Source organism: Podarcis gaigeae (assembly GCF_964106915.1).
Source record: "Podarcis gaigeae genome assembly, chromosome: 2".
Taxonomy (NCBI): Eukaryota; Metazoa; Chordata; class Lepidosauria; order Squamata; family Lacertidae; genus Podarcis; species Podarcis gaigeae.
In genome coordinates this window covers 85,732,673-85,749,070 of record NC_139679.1, presented here as the reverse complement: position 1 = coordinate 85,749,070, position 16,398 = coordinate 85,732,673, and the positions used below count along the sequence as shown (strand labels likewise).

The 16,398-nt window shown below is 43.1% G+C and overlaps 1 protein-coding gene across 3 annotated transcripts in view; it reads left to right on the top strand.

Annotated features, from left to right (window-relative positions):
* The window catches only part of EEFSEC (eukaryotic elongation factor, selenocysteine-tRNA specific), a 159,850-nt gene that overhangs the window by 140,466 nt on the left and 2,986 nt on the right, over window positions 1–16,398 (top strand). The window lies entirely within an intron of this gene.

The window sequence follows — 16,398 nt, the reverse complement described above, 5'->3', positions numbered from 1 at the left end:
ATAGTCAAGCCTGCAGATGACCGTCGCATGGATCACTGTGGCCAGGTCGGGGCGGGAAAGGTAAGGGACCAACTGCTTGATGCGGCGAAGGTGGAAAAATGTCGCCTTGGCTGTTGCTGTAACTTGCGCCTCCATGGAAAGGGAGGCATCAAGGATTACACCCAAACTCTTAACGGAAGGCAATGGCACTAATTGGCCCCCCGCAAGAGAAGGGAGTTGGTCCCTCATCCCCATGCCATCTCGACCTAGCCATAGGACCTCTGTCTTTGAAGGATTTAGTTTCAATCGGCTCCCACGAAACCATCCAGCCACAGCTTCCAAGCATCTGATCAGTGTGTTCGGGGCCGAGTCAGTGTGGCCATCCATCAGCAGATAGAGCTGAGTGTCATCAGCATATTGGTGACAGCCCAGCCCAAAGCTCCGGATAATCTGGGCAAGGGGGCGCATAAAGATGTTAAAAAGCATCAGGGAGAGAATTGCGCCCTGCGGCACTCCACACACCAAGGAGTGGCGTGACGACATTTCCCTCCCTAATGCCACCCTCTGTCCCCGACCAGAGATAAAAGAGCACAACCAGTTATGGGCTATGCCCTGTATCCCTACATCTGCAAGGCGGTGGTCCAGAAGATCATGATCGACCATGTCAAAGGCTGCTGACAAATCTAAAAGGATCAGCAGTCCTGACCCGCCTCGATCCAGGTGTCTACGGAGATCATCTGTTAGGGCAACCAGAGCCGTCTCCGTCCCAAAACCAGGACAGAAACCGGACTGAAATGGATCTAATGCCGATGTTTCCTCCAGAAACCTACCAAGCTGTTCAGCAACCGCTCTCTCAATTACCTTACCCAGGTATGGAAGATTTGAAACTGGGCGGTAATTGGATAGGTCTAAGGGATCTAATTAAGTTTTTTTTAAGAGTGGACACACCACGGCTTCCTTCAATTCCCCTGGGAATGTCCCCGTGTCAAGGGACAAATTGATAATTTCAACCAGGGGGTCCGCACAACATCTGGACACTCCCTAATCAGCCAAGACGGGCACGGATCAAGGAGGCAGGTGGTGGGCCTACCAACTTGGAGGAATCTATCCACATCAGCAGGGAGTATTCGATCAAAATGGTCCAACACTGGACCTGAAGTCAGTCGAGGGGCCTCCAGTTCAATCACTGTATCTAAATTGGCAGGGAGGTCACGGCGGAGCAACAGGACTTTCTCCGCAAAAAAACTCGCGAATGCCTCACAGCTGTGGGTCGAATTTGTGCTTAAATTTGGTTGTCCTCCTAAGGACGTTATTGACCTAATTATTTTAAAAAGTTGTGCCGGGTGAGAGCTAGCGGATGCAATGGAAGCTGCAAAGTAAGATTTCTTAGCAGCTTTCATAGCCATCTCATAGGCTTTCATAAGCGTCCTATAAGATGTTCTTGAGGCTCCGTCACGAGTCCGTCGCCATACTCGCTCTAGCCGTCTGAGATCCCGCTTCATTTTCCGGAGCTCCTCAGTAAACCAAGGGGCCCGGTTTCGACGGGGTCGCAGAGGGCGCTTAGGCGCGATCTCATCAATGGCTGCCAAGAGCCGGTTATTCCAGTCCTCAACAAGGTCATCTAATGAGTCGCCAGGAGGAGCAGGGTTCCGCAAGGCTTGTCGGAATCTATCAGGATCCATCAGTTTTCGTGGATGAGCCCAAATGGGTTCGCCACCCGAGCTGGGGAGGAGCGGTAAGTCTATCTTGGCTTTCAGAGCGTAGTGATCAGACCATGGCACTTCCACAGCAGGGAGCATGATCACATCTATGCCAGCCCCAAAGATCAGATCCAACGTGTGGCCTGCTTGATGAGTGGGGCCCAAAACAACCTGGGAGAGCCCTAGTGTTGCCATGGAAGTCACTAGGTCCAGAGCCTGTGAGGAGGGAGCGGCATCGGCATGGACGTTGAAGTCTCCCCAAACCAATAGGTTTGGGAACTCCAAGGCCCAGCCCGCCACCACCTCCAGCAGGTCTGACAGGGTGGCTGCAGGTGTGCTGGGTGGTCGGTACACCAGCCAGACAGCCAAACTCTCCTTGGTGCCCCACACGAGACCAACACATTCAATGCCGGAGATCGCCAGTGATGGCAGAGCTCTGAAAGAGCAATCCTCCCGGAATAACTAAACATCTAAATCAGTTAACAAGTCCCACCCCTTTAAATATTGGCCAGGATTCAACTAAGTTGCTGTGTGCATGGAACGAGGTCTGCTTGCACAATGAGATTCTCTCCCACAGCCCTTAAATCTGTTTTGGAACATTGGGGGACCTCCAAAACAGGTTAAAGGGCTTAGGGAGAGATTGGAGTATACCTTGTTCCCTTTGTGTATGCCCCACTGTGGAGGCCAATTCTGGATCCACACGTCCTTCCACAGTGGGGACATTGGTTTCCGGGTGGGAGTTGATCACGGTGTGGATTTGCCAAGCATGCTTTCCTCCTAGCATGTTTCTCCCTTGTGTCCTGAGTTCGAGTGTCTTCAAAGCCCATGACACCTTTGGTAAAGGCTGTTCTCCAACTGGAGTGCTCGCAGGCCAGTGTTTCCCAGTTGTCAGTGTTTATAATACATTTTTTTAGATTTGCATTGAGACAGTCTTTAAAGCTCTTTTGTTGACCCCCAGCATTACGCTTTCCATTTTTAAGTTCGGAATAGAGTAGTTGCTTTGGAAGACGATCATCAGGCATCCGCACAACATGACCAGTCCAACGAAGTTGATGTTGAAGAGTCATTGCTTCAACACTGTTGATCTTTGCTTCTTCCGGTACACTGATACTAGTTTGCCTGTCTTCCCAAGTGATGTGTAAAAATTTTCAGAGACACCGTTGATTATCCCTTTCCACACTGTAGAGTGCAAATATTGGCCAATTGTCACCATTGGCAATAGAAAGTGTTCACTGGAACTTTCACTTCCCATTTGTCTCATAGTGCTTTCCGAGAATGAATTTTCATACATTAGTAAGGGATTCCTGTAGGCAATTTTGTATTTGCCCCCCCAAAGTTGTTGTTTTTTTATATGTATAAAAGAACTGTAGATTCCCTGTATAAAAGACAAATAATATAGCTTTGAGGTCCCATCATTGTTTCACTATCAACATTTTTCTTGCTAATCTATCTTTTTTGACAAAAATATGTCAAAGACAGAGGTGATAGTTGATCTTAAATAAAAGAAAAAAATAAAGCCAACCCAAGGTCACCCTTGCTTTTAACTGCAGCCCTCCGATCAGCAAGCAGGCACTGAAGAGTGGCAACAAATGCACGCCATCCCTGAGATAATGGAAACTAATTATGTCTGATAAAGCCTAACCTCTTTAAAAACTTTCCATTGTTGTTCCCCACCAGGATTACATGGAGCACTTGGGATGCGTCCTAATGTTTCAGCTAACAGTGAACTAGAGACCCTGATTTATCTAGTGCTGGACTCTTAATGAACAGGAAGACTGTGAGCCACAGATCCCATGTTGTTCTGTTCTTTGCAGATACTTGCAATACCACCTGTTCTACGTGCTTAGCTTCTTCTAACCCACCAAGGTCTGTGCTCTGAAGACTTTTTAATGCCAAGGACAGGCAAGCAGCTAATGCAAGGTCATTGGGGCCTATGCAAGCCAGCTCTGTTGTTTTGTCTTCCCATCTTTCCTAGGATTGATAAACTCTTCTCCTAATAAGCTGGATATCAGCCACACCGGGGTTTTTTGAGCTCAGCCAGTAGGTAGCATCTGGGCTCAATAGCTTTGCAAGTTAAACACTTTATATTAGTTGCATACTTGAGATTTGATAATTGCACAGTATGGTTCAAAATCATTGTTTTGACATACATTATTTTATTTCATCTATTCCATTGAATGGTGATGCTCAACATTTTAAGAAACTGGATCATCTTTCCCCTGCATGCTTTACTTTTTTAAACTGGGTACAGGTGTAGAAGTGCATACTTCAGCACTTTTTACAGGTGTGGGCAATTGCTTTAGATTCTTTTATCTATTACATCTATTAATGTTTGATGTCTCACTGTATTTTTATATTATGTTGGAAGCTGCTCAGCGTGGCTGAGGCATATTAGTACATGGGATATATTATTATTATTATTATTATTATTATTATTATTATTATTATTATTATTAATTACAGTGTGCCCAAATAATTGTGCAACTAAGCAGAATTACAGTGATATTTTTCCAAAATATTTTCTCTCTAACTCTATAGGCCTATGTTGTGCCTTTTAGTTTAGTCCCAGTTTATATACCCAGGAAAATCAAAAGGTATGCTGTTTCCTATGCTAGCTGCAGGGAAGAAGTTATGTATTCAAATGAAATCTTCCCAATGGCTAAAGAATCCCCTCTTCACTTAGAAAATGAGCATGTCATATATATATATATATATACCATCCTTTCCCCTGTCTTGAGGCTTTGGACAGAGAAAGAGGTGGTGTGCCAAGCAGGAGTCTTCTTATTGTTTGTAAACTTTTTAATGTTCTCCCCTCCATCTTTTGCCTTTGTAAACCTTGAAATCTAAGCTCTGTTAATGTGCAGTATATGAAAGTAAGGGATTGAACTAAAGTTGCCACCTTTAATTGAAGAAGATAATAATAGTATACCATCTACAGCTGAGGCTGCTGAAAACTACTCTTCCCAAAGACTTCCACTTCTGTTATGGGAACTTCTGAACTGACCTCTCTGAACTGTTTAGTGTTGTAATTATTTAAACATAGTAGCTGCCTTTCAATTACACAGGAAAATTAGATGGCAATTGAAATTGTGTCAAGGGTGCCTGGGGACTAGTTACAGTACAAATTATCCTAAACTGTTTAGCGAAGCCTTGTTCCCACTGTAAGGGTTTAGGGGAAAGAAGGGCCCTTCTTTGAAAGTCTGGCTCTGCACATGAAAGTGACGCCAGCAATTGGAAGCAATTTGTGGAATTGTTTGATTACATTAATTATGGCACCAGCAAACAGTGCTTGGGAAACAGTTGTGTTTTCTTGCATTCTTTCTTGATTGCTAGCACTGAAAGCCAAGATACAAATGTGCCTTTAAGGACTGCTGGAGAGTTCTATTGTGTAGAATTGGCACTGAGCATGAAAGAGTTGTATCCCTTCTTGATGTGAGGATTTTCCAAACACAGCTTTGGCCAGAATTTACCTAAGCTGTTCCCCTGCTCTCAGACAGCTTCTGTCTTTTTCATCAAGAAAGAGAACTCTTTCTGTAATAACCAGAAGCACAGAAAAAATTCTGTTCTAGCAGTGCAGTTGAAGCAAGAATTTGTACAAGAGGATTTTGCATCCTTAAAGCCACCACAAATATAAACAGCTGTGCTTTGCGTCCTAGTGAAATGCTTCAAGGGGGGAAATTGTGTGTGTTTCTAGTGCACCACGAATCTAGGAGTTGGTGGGCAACTAAATATTTTCATTACTTTATTTTCATCACCTCCCCCCTCCTTTCCACAGCATTAGAGATGCTGCTGAAGTTCTCCTGAACCAGGCTCAGGAGAACTTTGGGGGCTCCTTAAAACCTGCCTCAAAGGAGAGGCAAGCTTTACAAATCCCTAAATTCTCCAATTCATATTGAAATCTGAGCAGGAGAAGAATAACTGGCTTCTTTGTCTGACAAACGCTTTGAATAGCCAGGCAAAAGATCTTTGCCAGCTAGGGATCATCCAGCCTAGCTTCAGAGACTCCCTGCAGAGAGGGAGAATCAGGTATAGGAAATTCTATAGGACACTCAGAAGTAACTCCTACTGTGTTTATAGAAATTACTTCAATATAGATGCCCATAGGATGGCAACTTTAGTTACTGGAAAGCATAAGGATACTAAATAGTAATAAATATCCACTATCCCGGTGAAGAACGGCAACTCTGTCCACAACAAAAAGAATGTATTAATCTTTCTCTTCCCTCTCCCCTCCCTTGCAGCCCCAAATCAGCTGTTCCCAAAAACACTTCAGGGAGCTTCACCTGAGACAGGACAAAACTGAAGTGGAAGGTGTAGTGCAACTCTGACATCAGCCCCACTTTAAGACTTCCCAGTGTCTCTTACGTCCCATCATGTTCAGGTGGAGAAGCCAAGATCCCAGTACACAAGCTGAGGAAGGACTGCTGCCTAATACCCCATCTCCCAATTGCCCCAAGGTGTTAAGCAGCTTTGTTTGAAGTGAGTGGCGGTCCTGCAATTGGTTGGGCTGCCCTAACCCTAGGTGACAGATATGTGAGTGGTAGCACACAGTGGGAGAGAAAAATAGAACAGGACAGCCCTTTCCACTGGGCAACCCACCGTGCAGGGGTGCACTAGAGCGAAGTGGTGCAGTCCAACACCATAGGTTTCGTTGATACGGCTTCTACCACAATAATGGAAGCCTTTTTGGTAGGGGCGCCCGCCCTGTGGAACACCCTCCCATTAGATGTCAAGGAAATAAACAACTATCTGACTTTTAGAAGACATCTGAAGGCAGCCCTGTTTAGGAAAGTTTTTAATGTTTGATGTTGTCACTTTTTTATTATTAATATTCTGTTGGGAACTGCCCAGAGTAGCTGGAGAAACCCAGCTGCGTAGGGTATAAATTTAAAAAATGTTGTTGTTGTTGTTGTTGTTGTTGTTGTTACAGAGGCAAATAATTATTGGGGTTGTACTCAGCTAACTTGAATACAAAGTAGACTTATCAAAATTCATGGACCTACTTTAGTCATGGCCATTATTGCCAACTGGTGAACTCTGAGCAAGTATTAGTTGAATGCACCCCTTGATTTCTCTTCCAGCAGCCCTTTGCACCTTGAGTGATATTCTTATATGCTACCATTTTCAAATGTTGCTTTCATAAACTCACCCAAAAGTCATATACTTCTTTTACTTCTCGTTGTTTTTGTCGGCATACACTGTCATATTTGTCAAAGCCAGATGATTCCTTTGGTTCAATTACTGCCCGTTCAGCATTCCATTTGTCAGGTTGTTTATAATGTGATAATCCTGTTGAATGTTGAGCTACTGGAATGAGAGCTGGTATGCATAATCGGGGCACAATTCTGTATTTCAAGTTTAAATGATATTTGGAATAAAGCCAATGTGCACATTCAGGATAGCATGTTGCAGTTCAAGAATGAGCCCCAACTTGACCGTCTCCTGCACCACACCTGTTCAAAAGGGGCCAAGGAGGATGTGAAAAGCAGCCTAGCTGATTCATCAGAAATAATGTTGGTGGGCACTTTCTGGACAACATGCTGTGTTTCAAGAATGAAGCAAAGTTCAGCTGGTGGGCTTGTTTTCAAAGTGCCAGGCAAGGTGTAGAAGACAATTCAATATTATATTGTCCTTGAACAATCAAAATGAAAGTAAATGTACCCTTGATGCCGAATTTCAACTATAAATCTCAGTTCAACCACTATGCCCTGTTTAAAACTCTGCTCTACTAATTTTACATATATCTAGTCAGGGCCTGTGCTTTTCTCAATGAGAAACTTATTTTGAGCAAGATCTTCCCACCCCACCGATCACTTGGTGGTTGGCAAACCCCCACCTCACCGTTACCCCCACCCTTCATGGGTGCATCACTTGAACACAAGCAGAGTGAGGACAGTACTTATTGCCCTCCTTTTAGGGAGAAATCCTGGGAGAAATGGCAGTGATTTGCCAGAGTAAGACCTGATAGTGCTGGTTTCAAGGAACGCCCCCCCCCCCCCCCGCATACACTTTGAACCAAAAGTTCTCGTATGAGAATTTCCCCTCAGTCTAGCAACTGCTGTGTATAAATGCCCCAAATTCAGTTCTTGGGATAGTCTTATATGTATAATAACAACTTCTTATTTGTGATTTATCTCCATAACTAAAATGTTTTGAATACTCTGGAAAAAAGAGGACATGAATCTGAGGTAAAAAGATATCAAGTCATTAGAAGTAGGTTTCATGTGAATAGCAGGGTCCAGATACATCGTTTGTATACATAGAGCAGTAACACACACACACACACACACACACACACACAGAATTTCTCAGGCTGGGAATGATAGTAGTAGCTCCCATTTTTATCCGTATTCATAATCTTAACAGGAAGGCAGATGGAAAAAAATCACTCTCCTCTGCTCAGGAGAAGCTCAGGCTAAATCCTGATTCTGAGAGAGCAACGCCTTTCTTAGAATGAGTTTGGAAATTCTTCAGGCAAGATAAAAATATTGCATTATATGCTTGGACCTTCCTCACTCATGGATGGGCAGGGGTATAAAAACTGAGTTGGGTTTAGAGATTGTGAAATATGACATCTGAATTGAGCCTATTTGAATCAGAATAGAATATCAATTGAAATTTTCAGTTCTTCAGAATATTTGCAGCATTCAAATGAGGTCCGTATGCAGTGTTGTAAATGTTGGTGTTAAAACGGGCTGAGGCTTCTAAACATCTAAGGTGATGCTGAGTTATTTGTGTTGCTATGTTCAGATAGCAGTACTACATGATTCTCCTTTCCCTCTTGTTGCAATTACAGGTAGGAGTTTTCAGCCACTTGACTACACTTTCCCCACCTGACCCCTTTCTGGGGTATAGGAGGAAACTTCCCACCTAAGGTTTCAAGGATTCCAGTTCTCAATTTAATCAGCTCCTATAGGGCTGACTTACTCGTTCCTGACTGGACAGAGGGTTAAGGTTGTTAGGGTTCATTTTAAGGAAATCCTGTAACTGTGGAAAATGGCTGTGAATAATCCATTGTAAATGAGGACTCTTTCTAACCCTTCTTTTTGGATTTGTTCAGTTTTCTCTCTCCCTTAGGGAGAGGGAGAGGGAGAAAGAGGCATGAAAAGTCTTTTTTTCTCCCATTTGAGAGCAGTGCCTTTGCCTCCCATAATTATTACTTCCAGTATCAAAATTGTTTTATTAATGAGTTTTATGCTCCTCAGTCAGTTTCCTGTCACATATGAATGCAGATGGGAAGCAAGAAGCTGCTGTTGGCAGAGTTCTTCCAGCCAGAGTGTACAAAGGAAGTTAATTGGGCATCCCACTTACAATAGTGAGGGATGGCAACATTCCTCGCGAACCTCCAATAAGTAACATGACTCTGAATTCCAGAAAGGAGTCAGATAATGCCTTGTGTAGATGCTGGCAGCAAATCAAGAACAGGCTTTAGAGTTTCCTGACACTGGTGAGCATGTCTAAACTAGAAAGAGCAATGGGCACATTACGGCGACAATAGCCCCAATGCAAAGTGGTGCTAAGCAGTTAGCGTAAAGAGGGCTCTGCTGTTCAGCCGATTACCATGGTGTGATATGAAGGCCTAAGTCCTGTCTCTGCAAGACTGCAGGGTCTGTGTAGGGATTATGATAAGCCTGTTTCTCTTACTGCCATTGATATAACTAAGGGCAGGGAGACAGGGCTGCCTGAATAGGCATCATGTCAATTGTATGTTGCACAGCCCCTAGCACAGTGTTGATGGTGTTAAATATTACTGCTGTTGTGAAGTAGCCCTCAGAAACAATAGAATGGCTTCCAGCTGCAGGGATATACATACAGTGGTGCCCCGCAAGACGAATGCCTCACAAGACGAAAAACCCGCTAGACGAAAGGGTTTTCCGTTTTGGAGGCGCTTCGCAAAACGAATTTCCCTATGGGCTTGCTTCGCAAGAAGCAAGGGCTGTGTTTCTCCGCTCTCCCCGGAAGTCAGGCGGGGGGGGGGGAGCAAAGACTTTCGCCCCCCGCCGGCCTTCAGAAGAGGTCGGGGGACAGACTGTCCCCGGACCTGGTCTGAAGGCGGTTTCCATAGGAACGCATTAATTGATTTTTAATGCATTCCTATGGGAAACCGTGCTTCGCAAGACGAAAAACTCGCAAGATGAAAAGACTTGCGGAACGAATTAATTTCGTCTTGCGAGGCACCACTGTATAACTAAATATTGTGGTGTGCCTGTGTGCATTAGCCACACATTGGTCTGATTCAGGTATAACAGTCAACCATGGTTTCCCACTGTATGAGTGACCCACATGCTCCTCTTCCCTTCCTCTTTCACGCACCAGAGAAGCCTGAAAACACCCACTTCTGGTTTTAAACCAGCCATAGTTCCTGTGCTGTCCAAACTAAGGGAAATGTGGTTTGTTTAAATTACTATAAGTGAGAACAAGCGAGGATCTGAAACCACAGTTTGAAGTTGGCTTGCTCTCATTAAATGTAATTTCGATAGACTACTATTCCCTGAGTTTGAATATCACCAGGATTAGTTGTGCCTGAACCAGGACTTGATAGATTAGTTTAGATGCTGCTATCCACATCATTCATTTTGTACTAACTTTCCAAACTAGGTATGAAGGAAGCATGGCTAATGATCAGTTTAATAATCTGAATATAAGGTTGTAGAATCTCCTCTTATGGATATTTTCAAGTTGAACAGGCAAGTAATAGTTGAGACTTACCCTAAGACAGGTTATTTTAAGAGAAAAGGAGAGCAAACTATCTTTGGACTGGTTCTGTGATTCCTTGATGAACCAGAAGTGCTGGACCTAGTGCTTTTTCGTGTATAATTGCCATTGTGCATAGGGCTTTCAAGAGAGGCATTTAAAACATGACGTTTCCACTGGTATTACATGGGTGTCAGTTCCCTCCCTTTGAATTTTTGTGTACTGGGTATGCACCTTGTATCTCTTCATGCTGTAGGTGTCTACAATCCAGTACACACTGTATGCTGATGCTGAAATATTTGTGATACACCAGCGCTAACAGTGTTCATTGAGTTTTTCAACCTATTTGCTTGGAGATCATTTGACATAAAAGGGGCTCTTGAAATGGGGCTCTTGATGGGTAGTTTGAATCTGTGTTTGAGTGCAACTGTCATCACATTCGAAACTGGCACTTTTCATTTTCTGATACTTAATACGGTCAGTGCACAGACTTCTCTTTGTGGGTTTGGAGCTCAGCTGTATAAATTTATCCTCTCTCTCTCTCTGCAAAAGCTCAGTCCTTACATATATTATGGCACCTGTTCACAATATTCTGATTAGCTAGTGGCTTGGCTGTTATCCCCTTCTCAACCTAGGCAGGCACAGAAAAGATATTGGATTGTCTTACTTCTCCTCCCAGTAAGTAGAGGTCAACTTTCTACAATTTTTCCACAAACTCAGCGTTTTTTGTTTGTTCAACCTTTAAAAGGGGAGGGGGCAATCCTTTCCTTTAAAAGCTTGGCTGATATAAAGCACCAAGTGGGACAGGAAAGAGAGGTGAAAGATAGGACTTCATAAGGAGTCATGGTTAGTTTAGGAAACATGTATGGCATCCCAGGAAGCTGTAGGGAAACCAGTGTTAGGATGGAAGGAGAGAGGTTGTCTTAGGAAATTGATAAACTGAAGCTGGAAAACATGGTTAAAACACTGCAGATATTGATGAGTGGAAATCAGATATTAATGAACAGCCTTTCTATCCAATGAATGGGAGGGAGTTACTCATTTCAGGGTGGATATTCTAACTCCTTCCTCCTCCCTCCCCATCCCTCATTCCCCAGCCCACAATGGGTTGATTCAGATGGAAACTGTCTTCACCAGGCCTGCACAATTTGTGACCTGCCAGGCTGAGCACAGCTAATCAGCCATGTCTTGCAGCTTGCCAGAGACTCATTAAACCTCCAGTTTCTGCTGCCTGTCTAGAATCCCTGAAACAGAGGTGTTGTCGAGCACTTGACAAGTCATCATAATACATACCTTGTATGTTGCATTTGTCTTGGAGGGGAATGGGTCACAAGGTGGGCAGTCCTGCCTTTTTTTAGCACAGCTGAGCGATTGGGACTGGGGTCACAATGTAATGCACTCCCTCTTCTCTCCAGAATGAATTACCCCTCTGCCACCTTAATGCATTTAATGCATATCCTGGTTTCAAATCTTGGTGAAGGTTCACTATGGGTCCTCAGATATGATTAAAAGTGATGAGAGATGCTGCAAGGGAGGAAGTATATCCTGAGTATATTCTCAACCTCTTGAATGATGGGTAAAAAGAGGACCAGTATTTTATCTGAATTCTCTCAATTGCCTGGTTGGCATGGCATAACAAGCCAAACTATGGCTTGCTGGATCCACACAAACATGGGGGCTCCTGGATAGGAGTTTGCAGCCACTTTGCTGCTCCCTAATAATTTTTGTTCTGAAGTAAGCCAAAGTTTGGCTTAATGTGTTGTGTGATTCAGGCCCCTGAAGCTTAATCAGGATGGAAGTGGAGAAAAGTTTTTTTATGTATAAAGTGAAGTAATGAGAGATATAATGAATGCTGTCTGCAGAAAGAGAATCAAATGGTGCTTAGTCTCCAAATAAAAATTACATCTTAATGGGTGGAACAGAATAAATGTTAACCTACATATGGGAGCCACTGACCTCTGATTATACCCTTTCAGGGTTTGTTCAGTGAATGGAAATAACAGTTTGCCAGTTCTTTATGACAGCAGAAAAGTGGGGTTCAACTTCTCCCCCTTTTCAGCATTGTCTAGTTAATTCATGAATACAGAACATTACCATGAGAAGGTTTGGAGGTAATAAAACTGTTTTGCCTAGGCAAATAATATATATGACCCTCGTAGGCAGATGCTGAATTAGGGACAAAACGACCCCGTCCAGTAAAGCATCAAGGGAATTTAGAGGCCCAGTTTTAGTAGCCCTTGGGTTCTTCTGGCTAGTCCTGATTAGGGAGATACAAAATATCAAGTGCTAGATGATGGAAGAGAAGAATTATTAAAAACAACCTCTGCCATTTTTTTGCAGTTGATTCCCTGAAGAAATAAAAGCCTATGTTTTGTTGTGTGTAATTTGAATACCAAATTACTCTGGTTGCATATGTTTATATTCAGTTGCACACTCGTGCTGAAGATGAAAATTTGCATTGCAATTATAAAAATCTGGGCTACAATTTATTTTCAGAAAAGAGTTAAAGGAACCAAAGCTGTATGTTAGGAAAGTGTTGTGCAACTTGAACAGCAGTGATGAAACTTCTCCCCCTGTATCATGAATAGCCAACTTGGTGCCCTCCATATGGTACAGACTATGGCTCCCATCGGTCCTGACCACTGGCTGAAGCTGATGGTAGTTGAAGTCCAGCAGTATCTGTGGGGCCCCACTTTGGCATTGCCTGCCCTAGCTTAGAATTCCTCCAGCACCACAGGGTTTCTATTTAAAGCTGCAATGATAACACCTTAATATGCTGTGAAATAGATACTAACCAGGATCCTAGGAGTAGGGTGGCTCCTTCCTCCCACCTTCAGAGCAAAAATGGCATTTGCCACAAAGGAGCTGGCCATGTTTGCCTCTCTTTTTTCAACATGGCAGGAAGGAAGAGGAGCATTACAAATTGTGAGTGATGTGCTGTAGAGGGCATAAGAATTACTCCTAGAAAGGGGCACACAAGAACGTGATGCAGGAGTTGTGTGTCTGCTGTTACAACCTGCAGCTCAGAGCTGTGATGTGGTTTCATATTGGTGCAAAGCTTAGGCACCACCACCTTGAGGGAAAGCAGTGAAGCATAAGCAAGCAGAAGCTACTCAAGTGTGGTGATAGGTTAAGAGCTATGGTGTTTATATTGCTAACGCTGTACAGGTTAGTCTGCTGTATAATAATATATATGCCAATAGAACCGAAATCACCTTATGCATTTTGAGGCAAAATGGGTGGGGAAGAATTTGCTAAGCTTCCTGCTATCTACCATGCCCATTAATAATATTAGTATATGTAGGTATTTCCGAGCAATGTGGGCTAGTTGCCTGGTAGAACTTTGCAGCTAAATTCTCTTTCTTTCTTTTTTTTCTTTCTTTCTCACATGGACCTTTTCAATTTAAGCCATTAGCAAGTTGGCAAAATAAAGTAATTGTCCAAGAGAGGAAGGGAGAGAAATCTATTAACATTTGCTACAAATCCGAGTAGTACAGGCAGCACTTAATTAATGGAACAGATTTCTCACTATGTATTCAAGCTTACATAGTCATTGTTCAGAAGAGATTAGACCCTTAATGTAAGTAAGTTAAACTAGACCTCAATCTAAAAATATCCGTCATTTCAGCTATTAAGGGGCTGATGTCTTCTTCGGTGAAGGATATATTTTCCTTCATTTCCTTGGTCTTGTAAAATGTAAAGTATGCATTGTGTGTAATGTGAGAAATCCAGCAAGGTAGATGAAACCTAGATTGTACCTCCCCGCCTGTCTGCTTGAGCTTTCCCTCTTTGTGCTGCTCGGTGTCACAGAGCCTCTTCAGCCCATAGACCTCCTGGCACCAGAGTGGGGGGAGGGGAAACTACCACATGCCATTTGTCAGGGTATGATGCCAGCAGCCACCTAATCTGTTTGCAGAATAAGGGTCATGGAATCTGATTAAGTAATTTAGATACCTAGCAGTAATACCTGAGCGGCTTTTGGCTGGAAGCCTGTGATTTCACTTGCTCTCGCGAGCTACCCTATTTCTTCTACCTCCCCTGCTTTAAAATGCCTTGGAGATAATTGCCTACCTGAATAGGTGTGGAAGCTTACTATGGAGTGCTCTTTCCCCACATACCCCCACCATCACCACACCACATACCCTGTTTCTCCATAATATGGTGTGGAGCACATTTGTGAAGCTTACTTTACTAGACTGTAAGGCGTGAAGGCTGCTCCCTGCAAGGCCTTTTCCACCTGGCCCAGGGGGGCGGGGCCCACACTCACCTAGCCCTACTGAAAAGGCTCCTCATGAGGCCGGAGGAACATTGCCTGGCTATTGTTTCATTGATTTAATAGGCTGTACACCGTTTTGAAGTTTTTATTAAAAATATAAAGCGGTATAGAAATTTAAAAAATAAATAGACATCTTCTTTCCGCCTTGTGCACTTCTGCTCTGCTCACTCTTCCTCATGTAAAACAAAGTTGACTGGATGTTTAGATTTTCTCCCTCCTGTCCTTCATCTGTTACATAGGGAGGAATTCAATGTTAAGCTCTTTTTATTGTTCTGTCAGCGCAAGCATTTCTCCTGACCCTCCAGAGCAGAAATAGGGGAGATGGAGGAGAAGGGTGGGGGGAGCCCTGTTGCACTGGTGAGAGCTCTTGCACTGTCTTCCACTAGCATGCAGAATCATGGCCATAGACTCCGACTCTACTTTAATGTCTGATTCACATAGCCTGGGGCTTTGGTGCCTTAAGGCCTGTCTTGAGCACATGAGCTTATTGGAGTCAACAGGCTTTGTTGCCTCTGCTATTTTTGCAGCTTAGCCACAGTAGGACTTTTAAAACCGCCATTCCATGCCTCTAGGACTACTTTCCAGCAGGGATTAAAGACTGGTTTGCATGCCACATTAAACCATAATTTAAAACAAACAAACTATGGTTTAGCACACAGCTGAAAAATATCCATTCTGATTCTGCCCCATTCTGCCATGCTGTCAGGAAGGAAGCCAAAGTCCAGTTTATTGGGATATTTGAGCCCAAGCTCAACCATGAGGTTTGTTCATGTCCAATTAGACAAATCATAAGCACGTGTTTGGATATGGTGACAAGCAAGACCCTGGCTTGTTTCTCAACAGAGCTGGGGAGGAGTGGAAGAAGAACTTTCTGTAAGATTTTTATTTTTAAGTTGATTAAAGTCTTCTGTGGTGGTCTAAGTTTGATTAGTGAGTTTTTTATGTTGTTGGTTTAACTGTGTGTTTCATTGCTATAATTTATTTTGAGTTCCTGGCAAAGCAGTATATAAATATTTTTCAAAGTATTGCACAACATAGGGCAGGTCCAGAAATTTCACATCATAAGCTATTGTTCAGTATGCATCAGTTTTACATCAGTATTTCTACTTAATGTAGATGGCACACCTCTGTGGATACACACTTTTAAATAACTACAGGGACGGATTTGAGAACTCTGACTCAGAGTTCCCCGACAAGTAAAGACACGTATGAGGGGGATGCCTATAAATACTTAAAGTTTTGGCACGTAGAAGCCCCTCCTGAGAAAGCTCTTTTTAAATGAATAGGAGACATTCAAGAACACATCATCACCTTTTCTTTACAAACTAGGAACTATAAAGTATTTATTCTTCTAATTTCAAATAAATTCACTGTTAGGTAACACAATTCCACAGTGAGGACTAGCTTCTTTTTCCTGATTTTTCTTTCTCTTCCAAACAGACAACTGCTTAAATTATTAGTCACCATTGGGAAGCCGTTTTTAATCATCCAGATTAAGAGGTCAAGCTCCTGGTATGCATAGTCTCACAGACCATTGAACAAGGGATTGGGGCAGGAATCAAATTTAGTTTGTGAGTTATACTAGGTTCACTTGGTTAATGGTTGCTTCCAAAAACTGTGTTTTATAAGCCATGAATAGTAGTCAAGTTTTACTCAGAGTAGACTCATTGAAATGAATTAACATGACTAAATTAGGTTCGTTGATTTCAGTGGGTGGGATTCACCTAACCAGTTCCATTAGCAGGATCC